Source organism: Amphiura filiformis, unplaced genomic scaffold (genome assembly GCF_039555335.1).
Source record: "Amphiura filiformis unplaced genomic scaffold, Afil_fr2py scaffold_25, whole genome shotgun sequence".
Lineage (NCBI taxonomy): Eukaryota > Metazoa > Echinodermata > Ophiuroidea > Amphilepidida > Amphiuridae > Amphiura > Amphiura filiformis.
In genome coordinates, this window is record NW_027305489.1 from 1,681,982 (window position 1) to 1,688,543 (window position 6,562).

The 6,562-nt window shown below is 41.0% G+C and overlaps 1 long non-coding RNA gene across 1 annotated transcript; it reads left to right on the plus strand.

The window, feature by feature from the left end:
* The first annotated feature begins 106 nt into the window (after nt 1–106).
* Nucleotides 107–3,456, plus strand: LOC140143697 (uncharacterized). The gene is made up of 3 exons (XR_011857787.1): nt 107–698; nt 2,028–2,090; nt 2,877–3,456. It is a non-coding gene; the product is annotated as an uncharacterized lncRNA (long non-coding RNA).
* The last annotated feature ends 3,106 nt before the right edge of the window (nt 3,457–6,562 follow it).

Here is a 6,562-nt window from a genome sequence, read left to right on the forward strand (position 1 = left end):
TCCAGTGGACTTCAGGAATCACGAAAATAAATCCTAGTGATCCGTAGAGCTAAATATATCCGTCGATGGGCGAATTTAACTTTAAAAAGTTCAATGGTTTTAGACTAAATCCGTCAGTCTCCTAACCTATGCGCACGGCCGCTTCTCTGTGCCGGTTCGGAGACTGACAAAAATATAGCGCATAGAGTGTAGCGGTTAAATTTGTCCCTACGTCATGAAACGTCACTTCATGAATATGGATTTTTCAAGCATATAAGATCGAAATTCACGTCGGTGCTGCGCTGGCTCAGTTTATTTTTACTGTCGCTTAGATGTAAATTTCGAATGTAATTTCCCTTAAAAGATAACTTTTACTAATCTTTCTTGACTTTCAATGAAGCATGTAGAAACTTTGAGTAAGTGGGCACACCTGGACTCCACTTGGGCATATACAGTGCTCAATTTTACGTATATTTGATAAGGACAAATATCGTAACCGGGGATGCATGCAATGCAATGGCAATGCATGCTATACAGTTACAGTATACACACATGCACATAATGTGTATTGGAAACTGCAGGTGCTCCTGAAAATGTGAAATGACATGAGCCTGATCGTCAAAATACTTCTCCACCGCCCTGCACATTAATGGCATCTGTAACCTGACATACCAGAGATGAATGGGTGAATACTGAGTCTGAGATTTGTGCCGTTTGTGGTAAGTTTACTCGGACAGAAGTCTGAACTGTCACAACTTCAACTGTTGAGCGTACGTTGTATGGTTGTACTGCTGGTTTGTTTAATACTGGCATCATAATACTAATCATGGCCCTCTGTCCGCGCGCCCTGGCTTGCTGACGCGCGTGCTTTCATGGTGCGTGTCGCGTCTGAAGCTATCGCGAGTATACCCACGGGCGTCATGGGCGTAAAAGTAGCATCGGAAAGCATTACAGTGTGGTTAATCGTGCAGGTGCATCTCATCAGATTCCAAAAGCGGCACACGCAGAGAGCCTATTAGTAGTTTAAAAGGTCAGGGCAAGTAGGCCTATATGGGTAACGGGTGTTGGGTAATGAGAGATAGTCACAAGAACCACCCAACCTGAGAACCGCGAAATCTAGTTATATATAAGGCGGAAATTATTCGGGTTTTGTTACTGCGTGCATCAATAAAGTCCCAACTCACGCTTGCGTAAATTTACATTTAATATTAAGCGTGCGCCAGTCACGCATTGCATTTACACAACTAGCGTAAGCACTGCGCCCAACAGGATGCTAGCTAGATGAGTCTTATTTTTGCCGCCTAATGCTGGTTTCATACTTTTTGCCGCTCAGCGGCATGACGCTTCACCGTGCCGTTTGTACTTGTCTGCAAGTCAAGCGGCACACCACTGAGCGGCAATGGCATGACTCCGAATGGCACTCTTTCCACACAGCACCACTCCAACAATTGTATTTTGTTCTCATACGTCAGAGTGGCACCACTCTGAATTGATTTGGAACTCTTTGAAACCAGGTCACCAAACTCAAGGTGTAGGGTCTTAATAGTGTGCGCATTTTGGTGATTGATAATTATCAAATCACAGGTACCGTGATTCGTTCCATTGCCCAGGGCGCTTAACAAAATCATTTAAAATCATTTTGGGTGGGCGCTGATTTTTACATTTCTTAGGCCAAGAAGATGTAAATAAAGGTCCAAAATATTCATCTATCATCGTGGTGTGTCATATGTTTCAGATTTGCATGGGCAGAACTAATAATGTAATATTATCAGTTTGCTTGATGTAAAGTCACTACAAATTATGTAGGTGGGCGGTTAATGGAACAAATACGGTACGGTACGCCAACCTAATCCTTCAGCCACAGAGCGTACACATACAATGGTGGTCTGTTGGAGGTGGCACACTGAAAGTAGGCCCAACTGATGTTAACTATCACACTTGAAGCAAGTAAAAAAAAATACTATGGTCAATGTTTATGAATTCTAAAAATAGGCCTAAATGTAAATAAACCAAGACTACTAAATGTTTTGTATTGTTTGTTTTTTCAGTACACAACATGACTGTATAGTGTTCAGCAACTTGAAGTTTCACAACTCAGATGACAATCTGAGGTATGTACAAATTAAACAACAAAAAACATTGTGAGAGAAAGATATGATCACTTCCATATTGAATTTTGAACTGGAAGTCATGCATACAGGTCATAAGTTTTGTGTTATTTAGACCAAAATATTTTGTGTTTATTAAGACAAAAATGTAAACCAAATAACCAATGTAGGCCGAGTATGCCCGCAGGGGGGCAGATTGCCCCAGGCTTTTCCCCTGACTAAAAATGGAAGAAAAAACTACCTTTCTGACAAAAAATGAAAGAAAAAACTGACCCTCTGACAAAAAATGAAAGAGAAAATCTGGAGGGCAAAGGAAAAGAAAAAGAAAAGGGGCAAGGAGCTCCTTTCCACCAATATTCACCCTGATCATGGGCAAAAATAGTGTAAAATGCATGAATGGTGTTGTTACATGTGGAAAAACAACAACATTTTAACTGTTCAAATGAGGGGCCTTCATGAGGCCTCATCGTACCACTTCCGATGAGGCCTAAAAAATGTTTGATCGGCGTAGCCAGACCGACCCCAAAAGAGTCCCGACCCTGACTTTTTTTTTTTTTTTTTGCAAAATGAAAAATAAATGAATTCAATTTTTTTTTAAGAAAAAAAGTTCAGCTAAATGGGTCATCTGGTTACGCCAATCAAGCAATTTTTTATGCCTATTTCAACAACTTTTGAAATTGGAATGTGTTACGATTTTGAAAGCCAACATGCTGTAATACCGTACATGATTGCATATCAATATTCTTTACTTTTATTGATTTAGCGTTCTTTTTTGTTGTTATTTTGCAGATCAAGAAGATGGATTTCAACTATAACAAGTTTTGCCTACAGCAACAATAGATGAATGATTAGCAAGCAATGGGTGCGGGCATTTTGCTGAACTGAAAAAATAAAAAGACCAATTGTAACATTCACAATCATTTTAAGAGAGCGATTTTGTAACTCTTAATTCACATTCCTCCAGGAGTGAAATTCATACCGTAGTTTTCCTTACTGATGTTAACAGTAACAGTATCCTGCAGGGTTCAACAAAAATAAATGAAATAAAAGATTGGGTCAAATTTTTATCCAAGTCCACCTCATCTCAGTCATCTGAGTCAGAGCGATTCCATTTGTATCCAGGTCAGTCAGCCACTTCCGAATTCATTTGTGTCTGAGTCTAGACTCGAATCCAAGTCCAACAAGACTATGGCAGATTTCATGCTCATAATCGGAAGTTACAGATTTTATATTAAAGATTCCAAAAAAATTGCCACCAATCCCATTGTAGATGTTCAGTCACAAAAACAGGTGTTATATTTCTTGTAACTCTACATCCATACATTGTGAATCGCAATCGCAATTCATGTAGAGTCACAAGAATTAAAACACCTTAGGGCGGTGTTGTTTTCTTATGAATAATGATTACTCTTCATGATTTTGTTGTTTATTATGTAGGGTGTCATTTTGGGTAATTTACTGCCCGGTACCCAGCGCAATTTTTGGCGGGTAATCGGTACCCAAAATTGCAAAAAAAAAGTTATTTATTTTTTTCGGTTTTGTAGTGTCCCTGGACCTAGACCTAAATGCTAGGATCATTCATGGTTGACGATGTTTTGTGTTTTTAATATGAAAATTTATACTTTGTTTTCATGTCATACTCTATTAATGATATCAAAATGCATTGAATTTGAAAAATGCACAAAACATTGTGCAAATTTTTTTTTGGGTCAACCATGAATGATCCTAGCATTTAGGTCTAGGTCCAGGGACACTGCAAAACCAAAAAAAAAAAAAAAATTCGGTACCGGGCAGTGTAATCTCGGCGGGTACCCATGAGCCCGCTCAAAAATGCCAGCCTTATTATTATGTCAATGCACCTATTGGGTTGATCTGTGTTTATCATTTATACCCAGCTTTTTGGCTGTCCGTGCTTCTTGCCATGTGCATTCACTTTCTTCTGGACTCAGATCATCTCCATGTACCGTATTTAATTTTAAAATAACTTTCATAATGTGTGATTTGATTGTATGAGCAGTAGTTGATTAAGAGCAGGGGGCTGGTGGTTATTCTCTTTGTACCAGAGATGTAAGTTTTGGAAATTTCCTGGGTTTGTTTTGGTTTGGTTCTTTTTTTCGTGGAATTTTCATGCCTTTCACAGGAGTTTTTTCGTGGCTTACATCTCTGTCGTGTGTCTTTTCCCCCCACCAGTCCCAAGTACAGGGAATAAAAAAGGAAAAAAGAATTAAAACACCTGTTTTTATCTTTTCTAAGTTTTATGATTAAGAAATAAACAATAAAAAAAGTGCACACTTCACAACCGGATCAAACTGCACCACTAATAATAACAAAGAAAAAGTAGCATTTTATTATTAAAAACATGCAAGAAATCATTAATGTTGTGACCAGATTGACTCTTCTCTTACAATACATCATCACTTCCCTGATCATACAAAGTGACAAAAGCAACAACACTCCAACCCCTTCAGATGCTCCTTTTTTGTCTGAATTCAGTTCCTAAATAAAAGTTATGTAATGGGACTACTCTGCACTGCACACCCCTACCAAGATTTTAGTTCAGTGCTCGCACCACAGAACCAGTCACACAATGAGTCCTGAATACATACTTATGAAGAGGCAGCTGCTACTATGAGCCCCAACTTAGTAACTCGGGCCATGACTTAGTAACTCGGGGCCCGACTTAGTCACTCGGGGCTACAACTTAGTAACTTCGGGGCCTTGACTCAGTAACTCGGGTCCGAGATAGTAAGTCAGGGCCCGAGTTACTATCTCGACGCTGGGTTACTAAGTCGGGCCCCAAGTTACTTAGTAACTTGGGGCCCTGACTTAGTAACTCGGGGTCCGAGTAAGTAACTTGGGGCCCGACTTATTAACCCGGGGTCCGAGATAGTAACCCGGGGCCCCGACTTAGTAACGCGGGCCCGCGATAGTAACTCAGGGCCCCACTTAGTAACTCGGGGCCCGACTTACTAACTCGGGGCCCGGCTTAGTAACCCAGGGTCCGAGATTTTTATTTTCTTTCATGTCACTTCGGGGGCTCCGTAGACATATGACCATCCATCAGGCACGTAAAAGGATAGAAGACGGAACCTAAGCTACTAAGGGTGGAATTGCACCACCACCAACTTATGCAAGTTGACCACTAGTGCATAGTGTAGTGCTAGAAGTTCCATTTTAAACCCTTAAAACACATACCGTATCTTGTGCAATTGATATATTCAAGGTCTGTGACCCGATTGACAGCCTCATCCCCAAGTTGAGATTTTTATACCATCAGAAACATGAATTACCTGATACTACATCACATTAAAATGTATTTAACTTTACTGCGATATCGTTTGCAGTACGATGCAGTCTTGACACCGCACCGCATCGCAAAAGCAACGCATCGCAAATTTGCGGTGGTAGTATGAACGGACCTTCATGATAAGATCATGATGTACCGTACCATAAAAAGGTGTGACATAGGCCTAGCCCTAGCTGAGGCTAGCTCTAGTATTAGACTTAAGGTCCGTTCATACTACCATCGCATTTGCGATGCGATGCGGTGCGTTGTCGCACTGCATCGTACTGCAAGAACTGCATTGCGATATCGCAATAAAGTTAAATACATTTAACTTGGAAATCTTTGACGAGTTGCGTTGAGTTGCGGCAAAAGTAATCGATATATCGGCATCGCAAAGCAACGCATCGCAAATGCGGTGGTAGTATGAACGAACCTTTAGAGCGCTCACTTTTTGGGTATTAGTTCCAAGGGAAATGAAGAAATCCTTGTGACCAGATCCACAGTACTCACACACTAAAGGTCCGTTCATACCACCACCGCATTTGCGATGCGTTGCTTTGCGATGCCGATATATCGATTACTTTTTACCGCAACTCAACGTAACTCGTCACATTTCCAAGTTAAAATGTATTTAACTTCATTGCGATATCGCAATGCAGTATTTTGCAGTACGATGCATTGCGACAACGCACCGCATCGCATTTGAGATGCGTTGCTTTGCGATGCCGATATATCGATTACTTTTTACCGCAACTCGTCGCACTCAAAGTCAAAATGTATTTAACTGTATTGCGATATCGCAATGCAGTTCTTGCAGTACGATGCAGTGCGACAATGCACCGCATCGCAAAACAACGCGCGCAAATACGGTGGTAGTATGAACAGACCTTTAGTTTGCAGTACGATGCAGTGCGGTATCGCATCGCATCGCAAAACAACGAATCGCCGTCGCGGTGGTAGTATGAACGGACCTTAAAGGTTCGTTCATACTACCACCGCATATGCGACGCGCTGTTTTATGGCGCCGATATATCGATTACTTTTGCCGCAACTCGTCGCATTTCCAAGTTAAAATGTATTTAACTTTATTGCGATATCGCAATGCAGTATTTTCAGTACAATGCGATGCGGCATCGCACCGCATCGCAATGCATCGCAACGCAATTGCGGCGTAGTATGAATGAACCAC